Below are 27,389 nucleotides of genomic sequence, written 5' to 3' on the forward strand. Positions count from 1 at the left end.
CATGCTTTTGTTTTGTTTTTTTAAGTTAAATAAATAATTACAAAAAAATGACGTGCGGTCCCCCCCCCAATTTTCATCCCCAGCCATGATAACATCGGCTGGGATTTGGTATATTCTCAGCCCGCAGCCACCCGGTATTGCCGCATCTATTAGATGTGACAATTCCAGTGCGATATCGGCTCATCTTGATTGCCCTGATGCGGTGGTAATCAAGGTAATAAGCAGGGGTTAATAACAGTGCATGGCTGCTACTAAACTGCATCACAAACCTGTAAATTACAGTAAATAAACAAGACACTGAGAAATCCTTTATTTGGAATAAAGTAAAAACGCAGCCTCCTCCTTCACCACTTTATTACCCCAACACAGCCCTCCAGCTCCGGCGTAATCCACACGAGATCCAGCGAACACACATCCAGCTCTGCTACATGTCAGAGCGAGCAGCCATAGAGCACGACTGCCCGCTCTGAGTGCAGCCTATTACTGAACCGCGATAAGCGATGACTGCACGGCAGAGCTGTCACAGGCCAGGGGACGCGTCAGCCAGGAACCAATCACAGATGAGAGGACGGCCGGTGGGTGGGGAAAACACGGAAAGCTGTGTGTATGCGATGGACAGTACAGGAAGTGAAAGCGCGACCTGGAAGCAGTGTGCCGCCATGACACCGAGTCTCTGTAAGTATGAAACGCTAATTTATTTCTGATTTTCTTCATTTTTATTAATTGCCGAATCCGGATCGTGCACCCGGAATCCCGCGCCAGGGTGCGGCACAGATATAGCACTGAAACCGCACGGATCCGGACTTTTACAGTGTTTCTGCAGCGATTTGATGCGTACATGTGCTGTCAAATCGCTGTAGAAGATTATGCAGTTAAGTGCGCATGAGCTCTAATGCAGTTTTGGTGTGTGGTAGAGGAATACTGATGATTTTGCAGTTTATTCAGGACGGATTCTGTTATTGCATATTTTGCTGCTCTGAGAATAGTAGAGTTAGGCTTTGTGCGCACGCTGCGTTTTTGTCACATTTTTTGTGCAGTTTTGTTGGCAGCAAGTTCTGACTTTTCACTTTTGTGTGCGTTCTACTTGCGTTTTTGTCACAAAAAACGCAGATTGCCCACATTGTTCTTTCTCTCCAGAACCGATTGTACAATCGGCGGGCATGTCACTCAGAGTGAACGCGGGTGAATTCGTAACGTCACTGCCGTGACACACGCCGAACAGTGGAGCCCCCAGATGTGACGTCAGGGGTTTACACAAGTTCATTCCAATCGTGCGGCTCTGTCTGCACGCACAGCACGCACTCATGCTCTATGACGCTCGCTGTGACAAGACAGGGATGTAGCAGGCGGAATTCACCGTGGGACCTCATCTGGATGACTTCGGACCTGCAAGGGTTTTTGGGGGTTAAAGTGGTGAAAGAGGGTGCTTTTAGTATTTTATTTCAAATAAAGAATTTTTCAGAGGGGTTGTGTTTATTATTTCACTTACAGATTACGGCTGGGGAGGGGTCTCAAGAACACCTGCCATCACTAATCTAGTAGTTAGTGGCAGCTGTATGCTGCCATTAATTCCTTATTACCCCGCTTGCCACTGCACCAGGAAGAGCTAGGTTTATTGCCAGAACTGGTGTATCTTCCGGATTTAACACTTTTGGGGTGGCTGTAGGCCATCCCAAATACTAGCCCCCAGTTGTCTGCTGTACCTTGGCTGGTTTTAAAAAAAATGAGGGGGAACCCACATTATTTAAAAAAAATAAAAAATAAATAAATAAATAAAATATTTTTAAAAAAAAATAGAGATCCCCTCTATTTTTCATAACCAGCCAAGGTACAGCAGACAGCTGGAGGTTGCAGCCTGCAGCTGCTGCTGTTCCTGTACTGGATATGAAAAATGGGGGGAACCTCACATCATTTTTTTTAAATTAAAAAAAGCTAGCCATCCATATATCTATCTATTCTGTTACTTCTTTCTATCAATTCTATGTTCTTTTTATTATTTTTATTTTTTTTTCTATCCATCTATTCTAGCTATCAATTATCCTATCCTATCCCTTTTCTCCTTTAAAAAACGCATGTTTTTTTTTACATTTCCAAGCTCTCTGTGACAAGGAGCAGTTTTGGTGCAGTTAAAACTGCAACATGTGCATATAACCTTAGTGTCATCTGACAAAACAGTTTTTTTCCGGTCAGATGTTTGACGATGTCTTCTAAAAAGAATATACTTGGTTCTATTTAATAATAATTAAAACCATACCTGTGACATTAGTGACATTGTGGGGAAATTCACTTTCACTTGACCTCACTGGTGTCCTTAAAGATGGATTTTCCCCAATCAACGAGGCACCTAGGAGAAAAGAAGAAAAAAGATTATTATCTTAGAAAAGTGGAGAAAAACATTGTACAGCAATTTCATTATGGATATTATGATACAACTAATATTTAACCCTTCCATGTAAGAGCCTATTTTTGCCTTCGTGACCAGGCCAATATTTTCATTTCTGACCAGTGTCACTTTCACAGGTTATACCTCTGGAACACCTCAACAGATCCCAGTGATTGTGCTTCATGATAGTGGTAAATTTACAACAATATTTTTTGCGTTTACTTGAGAAAATATTGGAAATTTGTCTGAAAATTTTGCAATTTTCAAACTTTGACTTTTTATACCCTGAAACCAGAAAGTTATATCACACAAAATAGTTAATAAATAATTTCCCACATGTTACTTTACATCAGCGCAATTGTTGAAATGAAGGGAATTTTGTTTACTTACCGTAAATTCCTTTTCTTCTAGCTCCTATTGGGAGACCCAGACAATTGGGTGTATAGCTTATGCCTCCGGAGGTCACACAAAGCATTACACTTAAAAGTGTAAACCCCTCCCCTGTGCCTATACACCCCCCGTGCATCACGGGCTCCTCAGTTTTGGTGCAAAAGCAGGAAGGAGGAAACTTATAAATTGGTCTAAGGTAAATTCAATCCGAAGGATGTTCGGAGAACTTAAACCATGAACCAAGAACAATTCAACATGAACAACATGTGTACACAAAGAACAACAGCCCGAAGGGAACAGGGGCGGGTGCTGGGTCTCCCAATAGGAGCTAGAAGAAAAGGAATTTACGGTAAGTAAACAAAATTCCCTTCTTCTTTGTCGCTCCATTGGGAGACCCAGACAATTGGGACGTCCAAAAGCAGTCCCTGGGTGGGTAAAAGAATACCCCGGTAATAGAGCCGAAAGACGGCCCCTTCCTACAGGTGGGCAACCGCCGCCTGGAGGACTCGCCTACCTAAGCTGGCATCTGCCGAAGCGTAGGTATGCACCTGATAGTGCTTCGTGAACGTGTGCAGACTCGACCATGTAGCCGCCTGACACACCTGCTGAGCCGTAGCCTGGTGCCGCAATGCCCAGGACGCACCCACGGCTCTGGTAGAATGGGCTTTCAGTCCCGAAGGAACCGGAAGGCCAGAAGAACGGTAGGCTTCAAGAATTGGTTCCTTGATCCACCGAGCCAAGGTTGACTTGGAAGCCTGCGACCCTTTACGCTGACCAGCGACAAGGACAAAGAGCGCATCCGAGCGGCGCAGGGGCGCCGTACGAGAAATGTAGAGCCGGAGTGCTCTTACAAGATCTAACAAGTGCAAATCCTTTTCACATTGGTGAACTGGATGCGGACAAAAAGAAGGTAAGGAGATATCCTGATTGAGATGAAAAGGGGATACCACCTTCGGGAGAAATTCCGGAACCGGACGCAGAACCACCTTGTCCTGGTGAAACACCAGGAAGGGGGCTTTGCATGACAGTGCAGCTAGCTCAGATACTCTGCGAAGTGATGTGACTGCCACTAGGAAGACCACCTTCTGCGAGAGGCGAGAAAGAGAAATATCTCTCATTGGCTCGAAAGGTGGTTTCTGAAGAGCCATTAGCACCCTGTTCAGATCCCAGGGTTCTAGCGGGCGCTTGTAAGGGGGGACTATGTGGCAAACCCCCTGCAGGAACGTGCGTACTTGCGGAAGCCTTGCTAGACGCTTTTGAAAAAATACAGAGAGCGCCGAGACTTGTCCCTTAAGAGAGCCGAGAGACAGCCCCTTTTCCAGTCCGGATTGAAGGAAAGACAGAAAAGTGGGCAAGGCAAATGGCCATGGAATAAAACCCTGATCAGAGCACCAAGATAAGAAGATCCTCCACGTCCTGTGGTAGATCTTGGCTGACGTTGGTTTCCTGGCCTGTCTCATAGTGGCAATGACCTCTTGAGATAACCCTGAAGACGCTAGGATCCAGGACTCAATGGCCACACAGTCAGGTTGAGGGCCGCAGAATTCAGATGGAAAAATGGCCCTTGAGACAGCAAGTCTGGTCGGTCTGGTAGTGCCCACGGTTGACCCACCGTGAGATGCCACAGATCCGGGTACCACGACCTCCTCGGCCAGTCTGGGGCGACGAGGATGGCGCGGCGGCAATCGGATCTGATCTTGCGTAACACTCTGGGCAGCAGTGCCAGAGGAGGAAAGACATAAGGCAGACGAAACTGCGACCAATCCTGAACTAAGGCGTCTGCCGCCAGAGCTCTGTGATCTTGAGACCGTGCCATGAATGCCGGGACCTTGTTGTTGTGCCGGGACGCCATTAGGTCGACGTCCGGCTTCCCCCAGCGGCAACAGATCTCTTGAAACACGTCCGGGTGAAGAGACCATTCCCCTGCGTCTATGCCCTGGCGACTGAGAAAGTCCGCTTCCCAGTTTTCCATGCCCGGGATGTGTACTGCGGAGATGGTGGAGGCTGTGGCTTCCACCCACAGCAGAATCCGCCGAACTTCCTGGAAGGCTTGCCGACTGCGCGTGCCGCCTTGGTGGTTGATGTATGCCACCGCCGTGGCGTTGTCCGACTGAATTCGGATCTGCCTGCCTTCCAGCCACGGCTGGAACGCCTTCAGGGCTAGATACACTGCCCTTATCTCCAGAACATTGATCTGAAGGGAGGACTCTGGCTGAGTCCAGGTACCCTGAGCTCTGTGGTGGAGGAAGACCGCTCCCCACCCTGACAGACTCGCGTCCGTCGTGACCACAGCCCAGGATGGGGGCAGGAAGGATTTCCCCTTCGACAAAGAAGTGGGAAGAAGCCACCACTGAAGGGATGCCTTGGCTGCCCGAGAAAGGGAGACGTTCCTGTCGAGGGGCGTCGATTTCCTGTCCCATTTGCGGAGAATGTCCCATTGAAGAGGACGCAGATGAAACTGTGCGAATGGAACTGCCTCCATTGCTGCCACCATCTTCCCTAGGAAGTGCATGAGGCGTCTCAAGGGGTGCGACTGGGCTCGGAGGAGAGATTGCACCCCTGTCTGTAGTGATCGCTGTTTGTCCAGCGGAAGTTTCACTATCGCTGGGAGAGTGTGAAACTCCATCCCGAGATAAGTCAGCGATTGTGTCGGTGTCAGTTTTGATTTTGGGAAATTGATGATCCACCCGAACCTCTGGAGTGTCTCCAGAGCAATGTTCAGGCTGTGTTGGCATGCCACCCGAGAGGGGGCCTTGACAAGAAGATCGTCCAAGTAAGGGATCACTGAGTGTCCCTGAGAGTGTAGGACTGCAACCACTGTTGCCATGACCTTGGTGAAGACCCGTGGGGCTGTTGCCAGGCCAAAAGGCAGTGCCACGAACTGAAGGTGTTCGTCCCCGATGGCGAAACGCAGGAAGCGCTGATGCTCTGGTGCAATCGGCACGTGGAGATAAGCATCCCTGATGTCGATTGAGGCTAGGAAGTCTCCTTGGGACATCGAGGCGATGACGGAGCGGAGAGATTCCATCCGGAATCGTCTGGTTTTCACGTGTTTGTTGAGCAGTTTGAGGTCCAGGACGGGACGGAAAGATCCGTCCTTTCTTGGTACGACAAACAAGTTGGAGTAAAAACCGTGACCCCATTGCTGAAGGGGAACGGGAATAACTACTCCTTCTGCCTTCAGAGTGTTTACCGCCTGAAGAAGAGCATCGGCTCACTCGGGGGGCGGAGATGTTCTGAAGAAACGAATCGGAGGACGAGAATTGAACTCTATCCTGTAACCGTGAGACAGAATGTCTCTTACCCATCGGTCTTGGACATGTGGGCACCAGGCGTCGCAAAAGCGGGAGAGCCTGCCACCGACCGAGGATGCGGTTTGGGGAGTCCGCAAGTCATGAGGAGGCCGCTTTGGTAGCGGTTCCTCCGGCGGTCTTTTTAGGACGTGACTTAGACCGCCATGAGTCAGAGTTCCTCTGATCCTTTTGAGGCCTGTTGGACGAGGAGAATTGAGACCTGCCTGAGGGCCGAAAGGACCGAAACCTCGATTGTACCTTCCGTTGTTGAGGTCTGTTAGGTTTGGACTGGGGTAAGGACGAGTCCTTACCCTTGGATTGTTTAATGATTTCATCCAATTGCTCACCAAACAGGCGGTCGCCAGAAAACGGCAAACCGGTTAAAAACTACTTGGAAGCAGAGTCTGCCTTCCATTCACGTAGCCACATGGCCCTGCGGACTGCCACTGAATTGGCGGATGCTACCGCTGTACGGCTCGCAGAGTCTAGTACCGCATTCATGGCGTAGGACGCAAACGCCGACGCCTGAGAGGTTAATGACACAACCTGCGGAGTCGCGGCTCGTGTGAGTGCATTAATCTCAGACTGACAAGCGGAAATAGCTTGTAGTGCCCATACAGCAGCAAATGCCGGAGCAAAGGACGCGCCGATAGCCTCATAGATGGATTTCATCAGGAGCTCTATCTGCCTGTCAGTGGCATCCTTGAGTGATGCACCATCTGCCACTGCAACTATGGATCTGGCCGCCAGTCTAGAGACTGGAGGATCCACCTTGGGACACTGAGCCCAACCCTTGACTACGTCAGGGGGGAAGGGATAACGTGTGTCATGAAATCGCTTAATAAAGCGCTTATCTGGAAAGGCTCGGTGTTTCTGGACTGTATCTCTGAAGTCGGAGTGATCCAGAAACGCACTCCGTGTACGTTTGGGAAACCTAAAATGGAATTTCTCCTGCTGAGAAGCTGACTCCTCAATCTGAGGAGTTGGAGGAGAAAGATCCAACACCTGATTGATTGACGCTATAAGGTCGTTTACTATGGCGTCCCCTTCAGGCGTATCAAGGTTGAGCGCGGCGTCAGGATCAGAGTCCTGATCTGCCACCGCCGTTTCATCATCCAGAGAGTCCTCATGCTGAGACCCTGAACACTGTGATGAAGTAGAGGGAAGCTCCCTGCGAGCCCGCTTAGCCGGTCTGGGACTGCGGTCCGTGTCGGAGTCCTCCCCGTGGGACCTATGAGTTGACCCAGGAGCACTTTGCTGCTCCGACCGAGGGGGGCATGTGGGCAATGAATCAACAGTGCCCGGGGTCTGTGTTACAGGTCTGGACTGCAAAGCTTCCAGTATTTTAGCAGACCATCTATCCATAGACTCAGAAAGTTTGTCAGCAAATACTGCAAACTCTGTCCCTGTCACCTGGACAGTGGTGGCCGGAGGTCCCACCTGGGCCGGGGGTCCCACCAGTGGCTGAGACTCCGGCTGAGTGAGTGTCACAGGGGCCGAGCATTGCACCCAATGGGGGTAGGTGGATCCTGCAGGAAGCATTGCCGCACATGAGGTACAGGTTGCAAAGTAAGCCTGTGCTTTGATACCCTTGCTTTTTGCGGACGACATGCTGTTTCTCCTCATAGAATAATCAGTGAGGGTATATAGCCAAACGCTAACAGTGTGGACGTACAGAGTAAAAGTATACACTATAAGCATATAAGTATACAATTCTGCACCCAGGGGGACCAGCACCTAGTAACAGGTGCGGCTTACCGACCGCTCCCAGCGGTTGTGTGACCACCAGATCCCTGCCTGGGCCTCCCAGAGCTGTAGAGCTCAGTTGTCTCCCCTCTGAAGTTCTCCAGCGTCTGTAGCAATGGCTGCCGGCGTTCAGAGAGGAGGAGGGAGCCGTGGGCGTGCCTGTAAAAGTGCGGGAATCTGGTGCCCCACGGTGCTCAGTGAAGGGGGAGGAGGATACAAAGTATGCTCCTGCCCTCAGCGCTGACGTCCAGTGCAGCGTCCCGCCCTTACCCCTGACTGGCAGGCCCGGGAATATGCGGCACTAGGCCGCAAAAGCCGGGGACTAAAGTTATAAGCGCGGCCGGCAAACAAGCGCGGCCAGCGCGGTAGTCCCGGCGCACCAACACACCCAGCAGCTGCTGCAGTGTCTATTACCCAGGCGCTCTATGCGCCGTCCCCAAGGGGACACAGAGTACCTCAGAGTCGCAGGGCCTTGTCCCTGATGATACCCGGCTCCTGTCCAGCAGATTCCCCCAGGGGCTGCGGAGGGAGCGCGGTCCCAATGCCTGGTGAACGGTCAGGATCCCACTTCACCCAGAGCCCCTAAGGGATGGGGAAGGAAAACAGCATGTGGCTCCTGCCTATGTACCCACAATGGGTACCTCAACCTTAACAGCACCGCCGACTCAGAGTGGGGTGAGAAGGGAGCATGCTGGGGGCCCTATATGGGCCCACTTTTCTTCCATCCGATATAGTCAGCAGCTGCTGCTGACTAAAATGTGGAGCTTGCGTGGATGTGTGCCTCCTTCCACAAAGCAATAAAAACTGAGGAGCCCGTGATGCACGGGGGGTGTATAGGCAGAGGGGAGGGGTTTACACTTTTAAGTGTAATGCTTTGTGTGACCTCCGGAGGCATAAGCTACACACCCAATTGTCTGGGTCTCCCAATGGAGCGACAAAGAAATACATTTTTTGTTAGGAAGTTAGAAGGGTTCAAAGTTTATTACCAATTTCTCATTTTTCCAAGAAAATTTACAAAACTGTTTTTTTTAGGGACCACATCACATTTGAAGTGACTTTGAGGGGCCTAGGTTAGGGGTAAATGGGAACGAGCCCTGGGTCTATGACAGATGACCACTGCACAACTATTTTGGCACAGATTTGCTGTCTCCGAGAGCCAGAGGCAGGTATATAGGAGTATATAGGACACCTAGCCTACTATACAAGATAGGACTTATTTTTTTATTGCAGATTTAAAGCAGTTTCAGATCTCCAGCATGTCAATTCTTTCCGCATTTTTCCCCTATTTTAATGAAAGGGTAAAGATGTATTAATAAATGTGCGTATCTTATGTGTTTTTCCTGCCAATACAGATTTTTCAGCTGTAAATACTAAGCATGTGCAGATCCCCTCACACTGACAAGAGCCATGCCAGGTCCTGGCCATGACCTTACAGACATTACTCGGCTTGAGATCATCATAGCTGCTATTGGCACCATATGACTGCCGGCACGGGGTGCCGATGGGTACAAAGTGGGGAACCCCCAACCTCAAACAAAGCGATATCACTGGCATTACTGACAGCGGAAAAAAATGATTTGTCTCCCACCTGGCATGATCAAACATGTGAGATGGGACATAAAAGTCCTCTCTTGGACCCTTGGTGTGGCAAAGTACCCCCCGCCCCCGGTCCACCTCCCATTTACAATCACCTAACATGGCCACCGCATGAGTGGTGTTCCCGCTGCTCATGTCCTCCTCCTCCTCTGAGTCCTGACTCTTTTGACATGTCAGAATAGGCAGAAAAGTAGTCTCCAGGTCCAGCCAGGTCATCCCCGGTCCCATCGGTACATCTCATGGAGCGTCGATCCCCCGCCACCCCTCCTTCTTGTCGTTATAAGAAATGCTGACCGCATTCGCAGCAGAGAGCGGCTGTCAGCCGGCTCTGCAAGCAGGGACATGGAGCTTACTGCACTCGTACTGCCGTGCTGAGAACCCGGGGAGTGTGAGTGCAGTATTCTCAGGTCACTGCAGCTACACTTCTCACATGCAGTGCCTGCTCTTCCAGAAAATGGGGGAAGCGTTGCCTAAGTGTGCCCCCTATATTCTGGAATGAGGTTACTGTAGGTCACTTTGCCCTTGGTTGAACCAGGACAGTGTGGTTGCAGTATTCTTTCTCAGATCACTGCAGCTACACTTCTCACATGGAGTGCCTGCACTTCCAGAAAATAGGGGTAGCGTTCCCTGAGCGTCCTCCCATATTCTGGAAGGTCCAGAGTCGTCGTGGGACCGCCAAAATGGATTACGGCGGACAGGATTTTTTTCTTTCTTTCAATAAATTGGTGAAATAGGGAATGTGTTGGGAGTGTTTTTTCAAATAATGGGGTTTTTTTCGTTGTCTTTATTTTATTAATTACTGACTGGGTTGTAATGTCGGGTAATGTCTAGTTTTCATAATGGGGTCCTTTGTGGAAGGTTTCTGCTGTTTAGGTAACTTAGCGGTCCTGCAAATGCAACATGGTGCCCGCAGTCTATTAGGCTATGTGCCCACATGTGCTTTTTTCATGCTTTTACGCTGCATATTGCACCGCAGTGTAAAAGCATGCGTCCTGCGTCCCCAGCACAATCTATTAAGATTGTGCATAATCCATCCGCACGTTGCGTTTTAGAACGCAGCAATTTGGATGCTGAAATTGTTGCCAAAACGCTGCGTTCTAAAAGAAGGGAATTTTGTTTACTTACCGTAAATTCCTTTTCTTCTAGCTCCTATTGGGAGACCCAGACAATTGGGTGTATAGCTTCTGCCTCCGGAGGCCACACAAAGTTATTACACTTAAAAAGTGTAACCCCTCCCCTCTGCTATACACCCTCCCGTGTATCACGGGCCCATCAGTTTTGGTGCCAAAGCAGGAAGGAGGAAACTTATAATTGGTCTAAGGTAAATTCAATCCGAAGGATGTTCGGAGAACTGAAACCATGAACCAAAAGAACAATTCAACATGAACAACATGTGTACACAAAAGAACAAAAGCCCGAAGGGAACAGGGGCGGGTGCTGGGTCTCCCAATAGGCGCTAGAAGAAAAGGAATTTACGGTAAGTAAACAAAATTCCCTTCTTCTTTGTCGCTCCATTGGGAGACCCAGACAATTGGGATGTCCAAAAGCAATCCCTGGGTGGGTAAAAGAATACCTCGAGAAAAAGAGCCGAAAAAAATGGCCCCTTCCTACAGGTGTGCAACTGCCGCCTGAAGGACTCGCCTACCTAGGCTGGCATCTGCCGAAGCATAGGCATGCACCTGATAGTGTTTTGTAAAAGTGTGCAGACTCGACCAGGTAGCCGCCTGACACACCTGCTGAGCTGTAGCCTGGTGCCGCAATGCCCAGGACGCACCCACGGCTCTGGTAGAATGGGCCTTTAGCCCTGAAGGAATCGGAAGCCCAGAGGAACGGTAGGCTTCAAGAATCGGTTCCTTAATCCACCTAGCCAAGGTTGACTTGGAAGCCTGCGACCCCTTACGCTGGCCAGCGACAAGGACAAAGAGCGCATCAGAACGGCGCAGGGGTGCCGTGCGTGAAATGTAGATCCTGAGTGCTCTCACGAGGTCTAACAAGTGCAAATCCTTCTCACATTGGTGAACAGGATGAGGGCAAAAAGAAGGTAAGGTGATATCCTGATTGAGATGAAAAGAGGATACCACCTTAGGGAGAAATTCCGGAACCGGACGCAGAACCACCTTGTCCTGGTGAAACACCAGGAAGGGGGCTTTGCATGACAGTGCAGCTAGCTCAGATACTCTGCGAAGTGATGTGACTGCCACTAGGAAGACCACCTTCTGTGAGAGGCGTGAAAGAGAAATATCTCTCATTGGCTCGAAAGGTGGTTTCAAAAGAACCGTTGGCACCCTGTTCAGATCCCAGGGTTCTAGCGGACGCTTGTAAGGAGGGACTATGTGGCAAACTCCCTGCAGGAATGTGCGTACCTGCGGAAGCCTGGCTAGGCGCTTCTGAAAAAACACGGAAAGCGCCGATACTTGTCCCTTGAGGGAGCCGAGAGACAAACCCTTGTCCATTCCGGATTGAAGAAAGGAAAGAAACGTGGGTAGGGCAAACGGCCAGGGGTTAAACCCCTTATCAGAGCACCAGGCTATGAAGATCCTCCAAGCTCTGTGATAGATCTTGGCTGACGTTGGTTTCCTGGCCTGTCTCATAGTGGCAATGACCTCTTGAGATAACCCTGAGGACGCTAGGATCCAGGACTCAATGGCCACACAGTCAGGTTGAGGGCTGCAGAATTCAGATGGAAAAAAGGCCCTTGAGACAGCAAGTCTGGTCGGTCTGGGAGCACCCACGGTTGACCCACCGTGAGGTGCCACAGGTCCGGGTACCACGACCTCCTTGGCCAGTCTGGAGCGACGAGGATGGCACGGCGGCATTCGGACCTGATCTTGCCCAACACTCTGGGCAGCATTGCCAGAGGAGGGAATACATACGGCAGTCGAAACTGCGACCAATCCTGAACTAAGGCGTCCGCCGCCAGAGCTCTGTGATCCTGAGACCGTGCCATGAATGCCGGGACTTTGTTGTTGTGCCGAGACGCCATGAGATCGACGTCCGGCGTCCCCCAGCGGCAACAGATCTCTTGAAACACGTCCGGGTGAAGAGACCATTCTCCTGCGTCCATGCCCTGGCGACTGAGAAAATCTGCTTCCCAGTTTTCTACGCCCGGGATGTGAACTGCGGAGATGGTGGAGGCTGTGGCTTCCACCCACAGCAGAATCCGCCGAACTTCCTGGAAGGCTCGTCGACTGCGTGTGCCGCCTTGGTGGTTGATGTATGCCACCGCCGTGGCGTTGTCCGACTGAACTCGGATCTGCTTCCCTTCCAGCCACGGCTGGAACGCCTTCAGGGCTAGATACACTGCCCTTATCTCCAGAACATTGATCTGAAGGGAGGACTCTGGCTGAGTCCAGGTACCCTGAGCTCTGTGGTGGAGAAAGACCGCTCCCCACCCTGACAGACTCGCGTCCGTCGTGACCACAGCCCAGGATGGGGGTAGGAATGATTTTCCCGTCGACAAGGAAGTGGACAGAAGCCACCACTGAAGGGAGGCTTTGGCTGCCCGAGAAAGGGAGACGTTCCTGTCGAGGGACGTCGACTTCCTGTCCCATTTGCGGAGAATGTCCCATTGTAGTGGACGCAGATGAAACTGCGCAAATGGAACTGCTTCCATTGCTGCCACCATCTTCCCTAGGAAGTGCATGAGGCGCCTCAAGGGGTGCGACTGGGCTCGAAGGAGAGACTGCACCCCTGTCCGTAGTGAACGCTGTTTGTCCAGCGGAAGTTTCACTATCGCTGAGAGAGTATGAAATTCCATTCCGAGATATGTCAGCGACTGAACCGGAGTCAATTGCGACTTTGGGAAATTGATGATCCAGACGAATCTCTGGAGAGTCTCCAGAGCAATGTTCAGGCTGTACTGGCATGCCACCCGAGAGGGGGCCTTGACCAGGAGATCGTCTAAGTAAGGGATCACCGAGTGACCCTGAGAGTGGAGGATTGCTACCACTGTTGCCATGACCTTGGTGAAGACCCGGGGGGCTGTCGCCAGGCCGAAAGGCAGTGCCACGAACTGAAGGTGTTCGTCCCCGATGGCGAAACGCAAAAAGCGCTGATGCTCTGGTGCGATCGGCACGTGGAGATAAGCATCCCTGATGTCGATTGATGCTAGGAAGTCTCCTTGGGACATTGAGGCGATGACGGAGCGGAGAGATTCCATCCGGAACCGCCTGGTTTTTACGTGTTTGTTGAGCATTTTGAGGTCCAGAACGGGACGGAAGGATCCGTCCTTTTTTGGTACCACAAACAAGTTGGAGTAAAACCCTTGCCCCATTGCTGAAGGGGAACAGGGATCACCACCCCTTCTGCCTTCAGCTTGCTCACCGCCTGAAGAAGAGCATCGGCTCGCTCGGGGGGCGGAGATGTTCTGAAGAAACGAGTCGGAGGACGGGAGTGGAACTCTATCCTGTAACCGTGAGACAGAATGTCTCTCACCCATCGGTCTTGGACATGTGGCAACCAGGTGTCGCAAAAGCGGGAGAGCCTGCCACCGACCGAGGATGCGGTTTGGGGAGGCCGAAAGTCATGAGGAGGCCGCTTTGGGAGCGGTTCCTCCGGCGGTCTTTTTTGGACGTGACTTAGACCGCCATGAGTCAGAGTTTCTCTGACTCTTCTGTGGCCTGTTGGACGATGAAAATTGAGATTTGGCTGAGGTCCGAAAGGACCGAAACCTCGATTGTACCCTCCGTTGTGGAGGTCTGTTTGGTTTGGACTGGGGTAAGGACGAGTCCTTTCCCTTGGATTGTTTAATGATTTCATCCAACCGCTCGCCAAACAGGCGGTCGCCAGAAAAAGGCAAACCGGTTAAGAACTTTTTGGAAGCAGAGTCTGCCTTCCATTCACGTAGCCACATGGCCCTGCGGACCGCCACCGCATTGGCGGATGCTACCGATGTACGGCTCGCAGTGTCCAGAACAGCATTCATGGCGTAGGTCGCAAACGCCGAGGCCTGCGTGGTTAAGGACACAACCTGCGGATTAGAGGCACGTGTGACTGCATTAATCTCAGATTGGAGGATCCACCTTGGGACACTGAGCCCAACCCTTGACCACGTCAGGGGGGAAGGGATAACGTGTGTCATTCGGGCGTTTAGTAAAGCGCTTATCTGGAAACGCTCGGTGCTTCTGGACTGTATCTCTGAAGTCGGAGTGATCCAAAAATTCACTCCGTGTACGTTTTGGAAACCTAAAACGGAATTTCTCCTGCTGGGAAGCTGCCTCCTCAATCTGAGGAGCTGGAGGAGAAAGATCCAACACCCGATTGATTGACGCTATAAGGTCGTTTACTATGGCGTCACCTTCAGGTGTATCAAGGTTAAGAGCGGCGTCAGAATCAGAGATCTGATCTGCCACCTCCGCTTCATCCTCCAGAGAGCCCTCATACTGAGACCCTGAACACTGTGATGAAGTGGAGGGAAGCTCCCGGCGAGCCCGCTTAGGAGGTCTGGGACTGCGGTCCGTGTCAGAATCCTCACCGTGGGACCTACGTGTCGCCCCAGGAGCACTTCGCTGCGCCGACTCTGAGTGCACAGGTTCCAGAGTGCCCGGGGCCTGTGTTACAGGTCTGGACTGCAAAGCCTCTAGTATCTTAGCAGACCATTTATCCATAGACTCAGAAAGTTTGTCAGCGAATGCTGCAAACTCTGTCCCTGTCACCTGGACAGTGGCAGCAGGTGTTTCCACCTGGGCCGAGGGTCCCCCCTGTGGCAGCAGCTCCGGCTGAGTGAGTGTCACAGGGACCGAGCATTGCACACAATGAGGGTAGGTGGAACCTGCAGGTAGCATAGCCGCACATGAGGTACAGGTTGCAAAGAAAGCCTGTGCCTTGGCACCCTTGCGTTTTGTGGACGACATGCTGTTGTCTCCTCTAGAGCAATCAGAGAGGGTATATAGCCAAGTAATAGTGCAGCCGTACAGAGTAAATGTACGCAATATAAGTATATAAACATACACTTCGGCACCAGGGGGGTAAGCACCTAGCAACAGGTGCTGCTTACCGACCGCTATTCAGCGTTTGTGTGACCACCAGATTCCCTGCCCGGGCTCCCAGAGCTGCTGGAGCTCGTCTCAGAAGTTGTCCGGCGTCAGAAGTGCTGCCAGCAATGGCTGCCGGCGTTCTGAGAGGAGGAGGGAGCCGTGGGCGTGCCTCAGAAAGTGCGGGAATCTGGTGCCCCACGGTGCTCAGTGAGGGGGGAGGAGGATACTAAGTATGCTCCAGCCCTCAGCGCTGACGTTCTGTGCAGCGTCCCGCCCTTACCCCTGACTGGCAGGCCCGGGGGCGGGAATATGCAGTCTAGGCCGCAAAAGCCGGGGACTAAAGTTATAAGCGCGGCCGGTAAACAAGCGCGGCCAGTGCGGTAGTCCCGGCGCACCAACACAACCAGCGGTTACTGCAGCGTCCAGCATACAGGCGCTCTATGCGCCGTCCCCAAGGGGACACAGAGTACCTCAGAGGAGAAGGGCCTGTCCCTGACGATACCCGGTCTCCTGTCCAGCAGATTCCACCAGGGGCTGCGGAGGGAGCGCGGTCCCAGGACCTGGTGACCGTTTAGGATCCCACTTCACCCAGAGCCCCTAAGGGATGGGGAAGGAAAACGGCATGTGGCTCCTGCCTGCGTACCCGCAATGGGTACCTCAACCTTAACAGCACCGCCAACCCAGGTGGGGTAAGAAGGGAGCATGCCGGGGGCCCTGTTATGGGCCCTCTTTTCTTCCATCCGATACAGTCAGCAGCTGCTGCTGACTAAATTGTGGAGCTTGCGTGCATGTGTGCCTCCTTCAACACAAAGCAAAAAACTGATGGGCCCGTGATACACGGGAGGGTGTATAGCAGAGGGGAGGGGTTACACTTTTTAAGTGTAATAACTTTGTGTGGCCTCCGGAGGCAGAAGCTATACACCCAATTGTCTGGGTCTCCCAATGGAGCGACAAAGAAAGCAAGCTTTTCGGCTGCGTTTTGAAACACACATGCAGTGACAAAATGCTGCGGAAGATTTGTCACGGCAGAACGCAACGTGCGCACATAGCCTTACAGACAAATTTTTGTTCTAAAATTCAAATATTGCTCCTTCTGTTCTGGGCCCTCCCATTTGTCCAAACAGAGGTTTAGTTTATGACCACATGTGGGGTATCAGCGCGCTCAGGAGAAACGGGGGAACAAATTATGGGGTCCATTTTGATGTATTTCTTCTAAAAGTGAATAAATTGGGAATAGAGCAACATTTTAAGTTAAAACGCAATTTTTTTTTTATTCCACATTGCTTTAGTCCCTGTGAAGCACCTGAAGGGTAAATAAGCTTCTTGGATGTTGTTCTGAGTACTCTGAGGGGTGCAGTTTTTAGACTGGTGTCACTTTGGGGTATTTTCTGTCACCTCAGCCTCCCAAAGTCACTTCAAATGTGATGTGATCCCCAAAAAAAGGTTTTGTAAATTTTGTTGAAAAAATCAGAAATTGCTGAAGAACTTTTAACCCTTCTAACTTCCTAACCCCAAAACATTTGGTCTCAAAACTTGTGCTGATGTAAAGTAGACATGTGGGGAATGTTATTTACTAATTCGAGTGACATAACTCTGGTTTCAGGCTAAGACTCCATAGTGCGTTTCCACCTACGTTTCAGCTGCTTTTTAGGTCCGTTTTGAGAAGCACCTTGTTCATGCCAAAAGGCATGCGTTTTGATTTTACAGCAAAGTCTATGGAAAATGGGGATTTCTAGACCGCACTTTGCGTTTTAAAACGCTGCGTTTAATTTGCATATTTTGTGGCAAAAACCATGCGTTCAAAGAAGCAGCATGTCAGTTATTGTCCTAAATTTACCACTAATTTACCACAAATTATTTCACTTACAGATTACGGCTGGGGAGGGGTCTCAAGAACACCTGCCATCACTAATCTAGTAGTTAGTGGCAGCTGTATGCTGCCATTAATTCCTTATTACCCCGCTTGCCACTGCACCAGGAAGAGCTAGGTTTATTGCCAGAACTGGTGTATCTTCCGGATTTAACACTTTTGGGGTGGCTGTAGGCCATCCCAAATACTAGTCCCCAGTTGTCTGCTGTACCTTGGCTGGTTTTAAAAAAATGAGGGGGAACCCACATTATTTAAAAAAAATAAAAAATAAATAAATAAATAAAATATTTTTTAAAAAAAAAAAAGATCCCCTCTATTTTTCATAACCAGCCAAGGTACAGCAGACAGCTGGAGGTTGCAGCCTGCAGCTGCTGCTGTTCCTGTACTGGATATGAAAAATGGGGGGAACCTCACATCATTTTTTTTAAATTAAAAAAAGCTAGCCATCCATATATCTATCTATTCTGTTACTTCTTTCTATCAATTCTATGTTCTTTTTATTATTTTTATTTTTTTTTCTATCCATCTATTCTAGCTATCAATTATCCTATCCTATCCCTTTTCTCCTTTAAAAAACGCATGTTTTTTTTTACATTTCCAAGCTCTCTGTGACAAGGAGCAGTTTTGGTGCAGTTAAAACTGCAACATGTGCATATAACCTTAGTGTCATCTGACAAAACAGTTTTTTTCCGGTCAGATGTTTGACGATGTCTTCTAAAAAGAATATACTTGGTTCTATTTAATAATAATTAAAACCATACCTGTGACATTAGTGACATTGTGGGGAAATTCACTTTCACTTGACCTCACTGGTGTCCTTAAAGATGGATTTTCCCCAATCAACGAGGCACCTAGGAGAAAAGAAGAAAAAAGATTATTATCTTAGAAAAGTGGAGAAAAACATTGTACAGCAAATTCATTATGGATATTATGATACAACTAATATTTAACCCTTCCATGTAAGAGCCTATTTTTGCCTTCGTGACCAGGCCAATATTTTCATTTCTGACCAGTGTCACTTTCACAGGTTATACCTCTGGAACGCCTCAACAGATCCCAGTGATTGTGCTTCATGATAGTGGTAAATTTACAACAATATTTTTTGCGTTTACTTAAGAAAATATTGGAAATTTGTCTGAAAATTTTGCAATTTTCAAACTTTGACTTTTTATACCCTGAAACCAGAAAGTTATATCACACAAAATAGTTAATAAATAATTTCCCACGTTACTTTACATCAGCGCAATTGTTGAAATAGTAGGATTTTTGTGTACTCACCGTAAAATCTCTTTCTCTTAGTCTTCATTGGGGGACACAGGACCATGGGTTATGCTGCTGTCACTAGGAGGCTGACACTAAGTAAACATAAAAAAGTTAGCTCCTCCCTAGCAGTATACACCCCGAGCCGGAGGCGGGCTCAGATGAGTTGGTGCACAAGCAGTAGGAGGAGTACCAGAATCACCATACATAAAAACCAAGTTGTAACTATAAACAATGCAGCCGTGCAAACAAGAGGTCTATGAACATAAGACCGCTGAAAAATAGCAGGCAAAAGCAATTGAACAACCAACAAACCAAGCAGGGTGGGTGCTGTGTCCCCCAATGAAGACTCAGAGAAAGAGATTTTACGGTGAGTACACAAAAATCCTACTTTCTCTATCGTTTCATTGGGGGACACAGGACCATGGGACGTCCAAAAGCAGTCCCTGGGTGGGAATACCGAAAAACCCGCAGATAGGAAGAAAACAACAACCTCCCTCGGCGGGCTTGCACTATAATTGAATGCTGCCACCCTATTAAAGGTGTGCAACTGCTGCCTGCAAGACCTTTCTCCCAAAACTAGCATCTGCCGATGCTTGGGTGTGAACCTGGTAGAACCTAGAAAAGGTGTGCAGGCTAGACCAGGTGGCGGCCTTGCAGACCTGGTCGGCCGACGCCTTATGCCTAACCGCCCAAGAGGCTCCCACTGCACGGGTAGAGTGCGCCCTTACCCCCCGCGGCGGAGACTTGTCCCGAATCCGATAGGCCTCTGATATGGCGGAACGGATCCATCTGGCAATTGTGGCCTTGGATGCCGATTCACCCCTCTTGGGACCAGAAGGGAGAACAAACAGACCATCTGACTTACGGAACGGTGCGGTTCTGGAGACATAAATTCTAAGTGCACGCACTAGGTCCAGGGTGTGCAAGTACCTCTCCAAGCTGTGAGAGGGGCCAGGACAGAAAGACGGAAGCACAATTTCTTCGTTAAGATGGAAAGGGGAGACCACCTTTGGGAGAAAAGCGGGATCTGGCCGGAGAACCGCTTTGTCCTGATGAAAAATCAAAAAGGGGGAACGACAAGAGAGAGCTGCCAGCTCTGATGTCCTGCGAATAGAAGTGATGGCAACGAGAAACACCACCTTCCAAGACAGGTGAGAAAGGGAAGATTCTCGCAAGGGCTCGAATGGGGGGCCCTGAAGTGACCCTAGGACTAGATTAAGGTCCCACGGCTCTAGAGGCCGACGGTACGGCGGTGCCAGGTGGGCCACTCCCTGGATGAAGGTCTTAACCTGTGAACGAGCGGCCAGTGGCTTCTGAAAAAGGATTGATAACGCCGATATCTGGCCCTTTAGTGTTGCGAGCGACAGACCCGCATCTAGGCCTGACTGCAAGAATGCCAATAGGGAAGGAAGGGAGAAGGCGAGTGGAGAAGAAATATTATGTTCTTCACACCACCTGAAGAAAACCTTCCACGTGCGGTAGTAAATTTTTGATGAAGATGGCTTCCTGGCCCTAATCATTGTCTGAATCACTCTTGAGGAAAAACCAGCCTTAGCTAGAACCCAGGATTCAATGGCCAGGCCGTCAAATTTAGGACCTGTGAGTTCTGATGGAAAAGAGGTCCCTGCTGGAGGAGATCTGGACGGTCTGGAAGGCGCCACGGAGCGTCTGCGAGGAGCTGAGTTAGTTCCGCGAACCATGCTCGCCTGGGCCAGTCCGGAGCCACTAGGATGACCGGTATTCCTTCCGCCTTGATCTTCTTGAGGACCCTCGGAATTAGAGGGAGCGGAGGGAAGATGTACGGGAGACTGAACTGGCTCCATGACAGGGTGAGGGCGTCGACCCCTAAAGCCAAGCGGTCGCGGCACCGCGCTACAAACTGCGGAACCTGACGGTTGAACCGGGAGGCCATTAGGTCCACGTCCGGAACTCCCCATCTGTCGCAGATCTGGTTGAAGACTTCCCGGTTGAGGGACCATTCTCCGGAGGCGAGGCCTTCCCTGCTGAGGAAGTCCGCCGCCCAATTGTCCACGCCTGGTATGTGTACCGCTGAGATCAGGGAGTGATGACATTCGGCCCAGTGCAAAATCTTCTTGACTTCTCGCATTGCCCCGACACTTCTGGTGCCGCCTTGGTGGTTGATGTACGCCACCGCCGTCGCATTGTCCGACTGGATCCTGACCGGGCAACCCTGAACTAGGTGCCGAAACTGCTGTAAGGCTAGCCGTATGGCTCTTATCTCCAAAATGTTGATCTGGAGACAACTCTCCCTCGGTGACCATCGGCCCTGCGCTGTGTGATGCCGAAACACTGCTCCCCAGCCCTGGAGACTGGCGTCGGTGGTTACTATCTTCCAGTGGAGTGGGAGGAAAGACCTTCCTGATGCGAGGTTGCGTTGGTTGAGCCACCAACGGAGGGAACGGCGGGTCTCCGGTGAAAGATGAAACCTGCGGTCCAGAGAAAAGGGAGATCTGTCCCACTTCTTCAGCAAGGCCAGCTGGAGGGGCCGGAGATGGAACTGTGCAAAGGGTACCGCTTCCATCGCTGCCACCATACGACCGAGGACCCGCATGCCGAACCTGATGGAAACTTGGCGCTGACGCCGGAGAGCGCGGAGGCCTCGTTGTAGGGAGGACATCTTCTCCTGTGTGAGGAAAACTCGCCCTTGGATGGTATCGAATACCATGCCTAAAAAGGTGATCCGACGGGCCGGGGTCAGAGAGGACTTCTTCCGATTTATCAGCCACCCTAACCGTGAAAGGGTGTCGATCGTGACCTGAACCCCAAGACGACAGTCCTCGAAGGAAGAGCCCTTTATCAACATATCGTCCAAGTACGGGATGACCATGACACCCCTGGAATGCAGGACAGACATGGCAGCAGCCATGATCTTCGTAAAGACCCTGGGTGCGGATGCGAGGCCGAAGGGAAGAGCCGTGAACTGGAAGTGATCTTCCGCTATCGCAAAACGGAGGAACTGTTGGTGAGAGGTGGCTATCGGAACGTGAAGGTAGGCGTCTTGAATATCCAGCGATGCCAGGAATTCGCCTACCTCCATGGACGCGATGACGGACCGGAGTGACTCCATTCGAAATGGCCGAGGCCTCACCGACCTGTTTAGAAGCTTTAGGTCGAGGACGGGATGGACAGAGCCGTCCTTTTTGGGGACCACGAAAAGGTTGGAATAGAACCCCTTGAAACGCTCTGCGGGAGGGACTGGTACCACGACTCCGGCTCGGAGGAGGGAGTCTATGGAGTGAAAGAACGCGCGAGCCTGCGCGGGAGACTCGGGAGGGCGAGATAGGAAAACACGTCTCGGTGGCTTTGCTTCGAATTCTATTTTGTAGCCTGATGTGATGATCTCTCTGACCCAGGCATCGGCGGTCAGGGGGATCCACACATGCTGAAAATGAGACAGACGCCCTCCCACAAGTCTGGCGCTGTTGCGCGCCGACCGCGAGTCACTTGGAGGAACGTCGGCGGTAACCAGAAGAGGATCTCGTGGGCTGGCGGGGGCGTGAACGCCAGGCGGGATTGGTCTTGAATGACGGGGTCTTCCTGTCTCTCGGAGGAGAGCGGCTTTTCCGCGGCTGGGGATTGGAGTTGAAGCTGCGAAAGGGCCGGAAACGAGCGGTGGGGCGCCGATTCTGGAAGCGCTTGGGGCGCAATTGTGGGAGAGATGTACTCTTTCCTCCCGTTGCATCGGAGATCAGCTGGTCCAGCCTATCTCCGAAGAGACGCTCCCCTAGGAAGGGCAGGGAAGTTAGTGACTTCTTAGAGGCCGCATCCGCGTTCCAGGACCGGAGCCAGAGGGCTCGACGGATGGCCACATTGTTGCTGGCGGCCTGGGTCGCGCAACTTGCAGACGCCAGGGCTGCATTGAGCAAGTACTCACCCGCGAGGGAAATCTGCGAGGCGATGGGAACCAGGTCCGGATTGGCAGGAATGGCGCGGAGACCGCAGCGTAGCGTGTCCGCCCAGGACATCAGGGCCTTCGCAACCCAAACCGAGGCAAAGGCCGGAGAGAGGGATGTGCCCGCTGCCTCGAAGGCGGAACGGGCCAACCTGTCAATAGTACGGTCCGTAGGGTCCTTGAGAGACGTACCTTTAGTGAGTGGAAGGACTGTGTGAGAAGACAGGCGGGAGATTGGGGGGTCGACCACAGGGGAGCCTGCCCAATCCTTACGAAGACCCTCAGGAAAGGGATAATGCAAATCGATGGACTTACCGCTGGTAAATACCCTGTCCGGCTGTTGCCTGTGGCTGCGCAGTAACTCAGCGAATTCTGGATGTCCGCTGAATGTGTTCTGGGCCCGCTTCACCCGCTTAAACGAGACCTGAGTGCTCTGGGAGGCGACGGGGTCCACCTGTACCTTCAAGGTCTGGTTTACTGCTTCTATCAGGCTATTCACCATGCGCCGAATATCAGCCGCCTGCTCTGAGTCCTGCAGGGGTGCCGCATTGGAATCATCATCGGAGCAGTCAGAAGCCTCCCTGGAGGACTGACGGTCTGGACCTGGGGATGAATGTGAGACCTGGGAAGAGTCTGAGGACGAGACCTGGCGGGTCCGTTTCTGAGCAGCAGAGGAGGACCCTGCAACGGGGCTCACCTGCTCCGGAGGCGATTGCGCTGGGTCTGCGGGAATCTGAGCGAGCGACGGCAGCAGGCGCAGAGCTTGCGCGATGGTCCGAGAAGCCTCAGAGAGGGAATCTACGGACTGGGACAGGGACGCTAGCCAGTCGGGGGGGGGCGGGACGCAGGTCCCTGCAGCATATGACGCTGTGGCGTCTGCGGTATCAGAAGCGTCGGCCGCGGAGTCCTGCGGAGGCTGCGCGTCTGTAGAACAGACGGAGCATAGTGGGGCGTCCTGACCCTGGGAAAACTTGGACTTGCAGGAGGAGCATGCAAAAAATAGTGCAAAGGGGGCCTGCTTGGATTGGGTGGGCTTAGCCTTAGGCATGGTGAAAAAACAGGTACTCTCCCTGGTGGCTGCTAGGAAGGAGACAGGAGAGGGTTAACTCGTCCCTAAACTCAGAGAATGCTGCCCAGTGAGAGCTACTCCTTAGGAGCAGAGCTTACCCAGGTCCTGCGTGCTGCCCACCAGTCCAGAAGGGGAAGTCCAGGAAAGCTGGCCAGAAGAGTCAGAACGCCGGCGCGCTGCAGCCTCAGGGGACCAGAGACAGGCTAAAATGGCGAGGGGACGCTGGAGGAGGCTGGGGGAGGAGCAGGATTCCGGCGCGAAAAACCGGAGGATTTACAGCCCCCACCATCAGCCAGGAGGCAGAGCAGTGGGAGGATACAGAGGGAGACGACCGGCGGCCAATAGCGCTGCAGCGGGGGCGTGGCTAGGACGCAGGAGCGACTAGGCCGAGACCGGGGACTAAATTTATGGAGAGGGCCGGGGAAAAGTGCAGGAAAGGTCGGTCCTACCTGCAATCGGCGGCGCCAGCCCAGCGATGGATGCGGTGCAGGCAGGGCTCCCTGCCCCTGCCTGTGTACAGCGCTGCTCGTCCAGGAAGGCTCCGGGGGAGAGCGTGCTGAGGCAGGGTAGTGGACATCATGATGGGGGAAGCCAGCCCCCCATCAGGAGAAGGCAGCGTGACAGGGCCCATCGATTCACACGCGCTGCAGAGGTCCCATCCCTGCTGTACTCCCCTGTACGCCCTTTGGGGTGATACCGCAGGGCGAATCAGGGGTGCCCACAAGACAACCTGCCCACACGCGCACCCCCGGGAGTGGTACCACGGGGACGGGCGGGGGAGAGGGCCCGAAGTCTCAAGCCCCCTGCAACCCTGGGGAGTGGTACCCACAGGGCTGTGGAGGATGAGTGAAGTGAATACCTGCAGAGAAAAAGACGACAGGTATGAGAGTGATGAGTGGCGCCGAAATAAAAGAAAAAACGCGCAAAAACATACATGGCTGAGGGGGGCCGAGACGGCCCACATCAGCCTCCTACGACACTAAGCTAAAACTGATCTGAGCCCGCCTCCGGCTCGGGGTGTATACTGCTAGGGAGGAGCTAACTTTTTTATGTTTACTTAGTGTCAGCCTCCTAGTGACAGCAGCATAACCCATGGTCCTGTGTCCCCCAATGAAACGATAGAGAAATACATTTTTTGTTAGGAAGTTAGAAGGGTTCAAAGTTTATTACCAATTTCTCATTTTTCCAAGAAAATTTACAAAACTGTTTTTTTTAGGGACCACATCACATTTGAAGTGACTTTGAGGGGCCTAGGTTAGGGGTAAATGGGAACGAGCCCTGGGTCTATGACAGATGACCACTGCACAACTATTTTGGCACAGATTTGCTGTCTCCGAGAGCCAGAGGCAGGTATATAGGAGTATATAGGACACCTAGCCTACTATACAAGATAGGACTTATTTTTTTATTGCAGATTTGAAGCAGTTTCAGATCTCCAGCATGTCAATTCTTTCCGCATTTTTCCCCTATTTTAATGAAAGGGTAAAGATGTATTAATAAATGTGCGTATCTTATGTGTTTTTCCTGCCAATACAGATTTTTCAGCTGTAAATACTAAGCATGTGCAGATCCCCTCACACTGACAAGAGCCATGCCAGGTCCTGGCCATGACCTTACAGACATTACTCGGCTTGAGATCATCATAGCTGCTATTGGCACCATATGACTGCCGGCACGGGGTGCCGATGGGTACAAAGTGGGGGACCCCCAACCTCAAACAAAGCGATATCACTGGCATTACTGACAGCGGTAAAAAATGATTTGTCTCCCACCTGGCATGATCAAACATGTGAGATGGGACATAAAAGTCCTCTCTTGGACCCTCGGTGTGGCAAAGTGCCCCCCGCCCCCGGTCCACCTCCCATTTACAATCACCTAACATGGCCACCGCATGAGTGGTGTTCCCGCTGCTCATGTCCTCCTCCTCCTCTGAGTCCTGACTCTTTTGACATGTCAGAATAGGCAGAAAAGTAGTCTCCAGGTCCAGCCAGGTCATCCCCGGTCCCATCGGTACATCTCATGGAGCGTCGATCCCCCGCCACCCCTCCTTCTTGTCGTTATAAGAAATGCTGACCGCATTCGCAGCAGAGAGCGGCTGTCAGCCGGCTCTGCAAGCAGGGACATGGAGCTTACTGCACTCGTACTGCCGTGCTGAGAACCCGGGGAGTGTGAGTGCAGTATTCTCAGGTCACTGCAGCTACACTTCTCACATGCAGTGCCTGCTCTTCCAGAAAATGGGGGAAGCGTTGCCTAAGTGTGCCCCCTATATTCTGGAATGAGGTTACTGTAGGTCACTTTGCCCTTGGTTGAACCAGGACAGTGTGGTTGCAGTATTCTTTCTCAGATCACTGCAGCTACACTTCTCACATGGAGTGCCTGCACTTCCAGAAAATAGGGGTAGCGTTCCCTGAGCGTCCTCCCATATTCTGGAAGGTCCAGAGTCGTCGTGGGACCGCCAAAATGGATTACGGCGGACAGGATTTTTTTCTTTGTTTCAATAAATTGGTGAAATAGGGAATGTGTTGGGAGTGTTTTTTCAAATAATGGGTTTTTTTTGTTGTCTTTATTTTATTAATTACTGACTGGGTTGTAATGTCGGGTAATGTCTAGTTTTCATAATGGGGTCCCTTGTGGAAGGTTTCTGCTGTTTAGGTAACTTAGCGGTCCTGCAAATGCAACATGGTGCCCGCAGTCTATTAGGCTATGTGCCCACATGTGCTTTTTTCATGCTTTTACGCTGCATATTGCACCGCAGTGTAAAAGCATGCGTCCTGCGTCCCCAGCACAATCTATTAAGATTGTGCATAATCCATCCGCACGTTGCGTTTTAGAACGCAGCAATTTGGATGCTGAAATTGTTGCCAAAACGCTGCGTTCTAAAAAGCAAGCTTTTCGGCTGCGTTTTGAAACACACATGCAGTGACAAAATGCTGCGGAAGATTTGTCACGGCAGAACGCAACGTGCGCACATAGCCTTACAAATTTTTGTTCTAAAATTCAAATATTGCTCCTTCTGTTCTGGGCCCTCCCATTTGTCCAAACAGAGGTTTAGTTTATGACCACATGTGGGGTATCAGCGCGCTCAGGAGAAACGGGGGAACAAATTATGGGGTCCATTTTGATGTATTTCTTCTAAAAGTGAATAAATTGGGAATAGAGCAACATTTTAAGTTAAAACGCAATTTTTTTTTTATTCCACATTGCTTTAGTCCCTGTGAAGCACCTGAAGGGTAAATAAGCTTCTTGGATGTTGTTCTGAGTACTCTGAGGGGTGCAGTTTTTAGACTGGTGTCACTTTGGGGTATTTTCTGTCACCTCAGCCTCCCAAAGTCACTTCAAATGTGATGTGATCCCCAAAAAAAGGTTTTGTAAATTTTGTTGAAAAAAATCAGAAATTGCTGAAGAACTTTTAACCCTTCTAACTTCCTAACCCCAAAACATTTGGTCTCAAAACTTGTGCTGATGTAAAGTAGACATGTGGGGAATGTTATTTACTAATTCGAGTGACATAACTCTGGTTTCAGGCTAAGACTCCACAGTGCGTTTCCACCTACGTTTCAGCTGCTTTTTAGGTCCGTTTTGAGAAGCACCTTGTTCATGCCAAAAGGCATGCGTTTTGATTTTACAGCAAAGTCTATGGAAAATGGGGATTTCTAGACCGCACTTTGCGTTTTAAAACGCTGCGTTTAATTTGCATATTTTGTGGCAAAAACCATGCGTTCAAAGAAGCAGCATGTCAGTTATTGTCCTAAATTTACCACTAATTTACCACAAATTATTTCACTTACAGATTACGGCTGGTGAGGGGTCTCAAGAACACCTGCCATCACTAATCTAGTAGTTAGTGGCAGCTGTATGCTGCCATTAATTCCTTATTACCCCGCTTGCCAC

The sequence above is a fragment of the Anomaloglossus baeobatrachus genome, chromosome 1, assembly GCF_048569485.1.
Source record: "Anomaloglossus baeobatrachus isolate aAnoBae1 chromosome 1, aAnoBae1.hap1, whole genome shotgun sequence".
NCBI lineage: Eukaryota > Metazoa > Chordata > Amphibia > Anura > Aromobatidae > Anomaloglossus > Anomaloglossus baeobatrachus.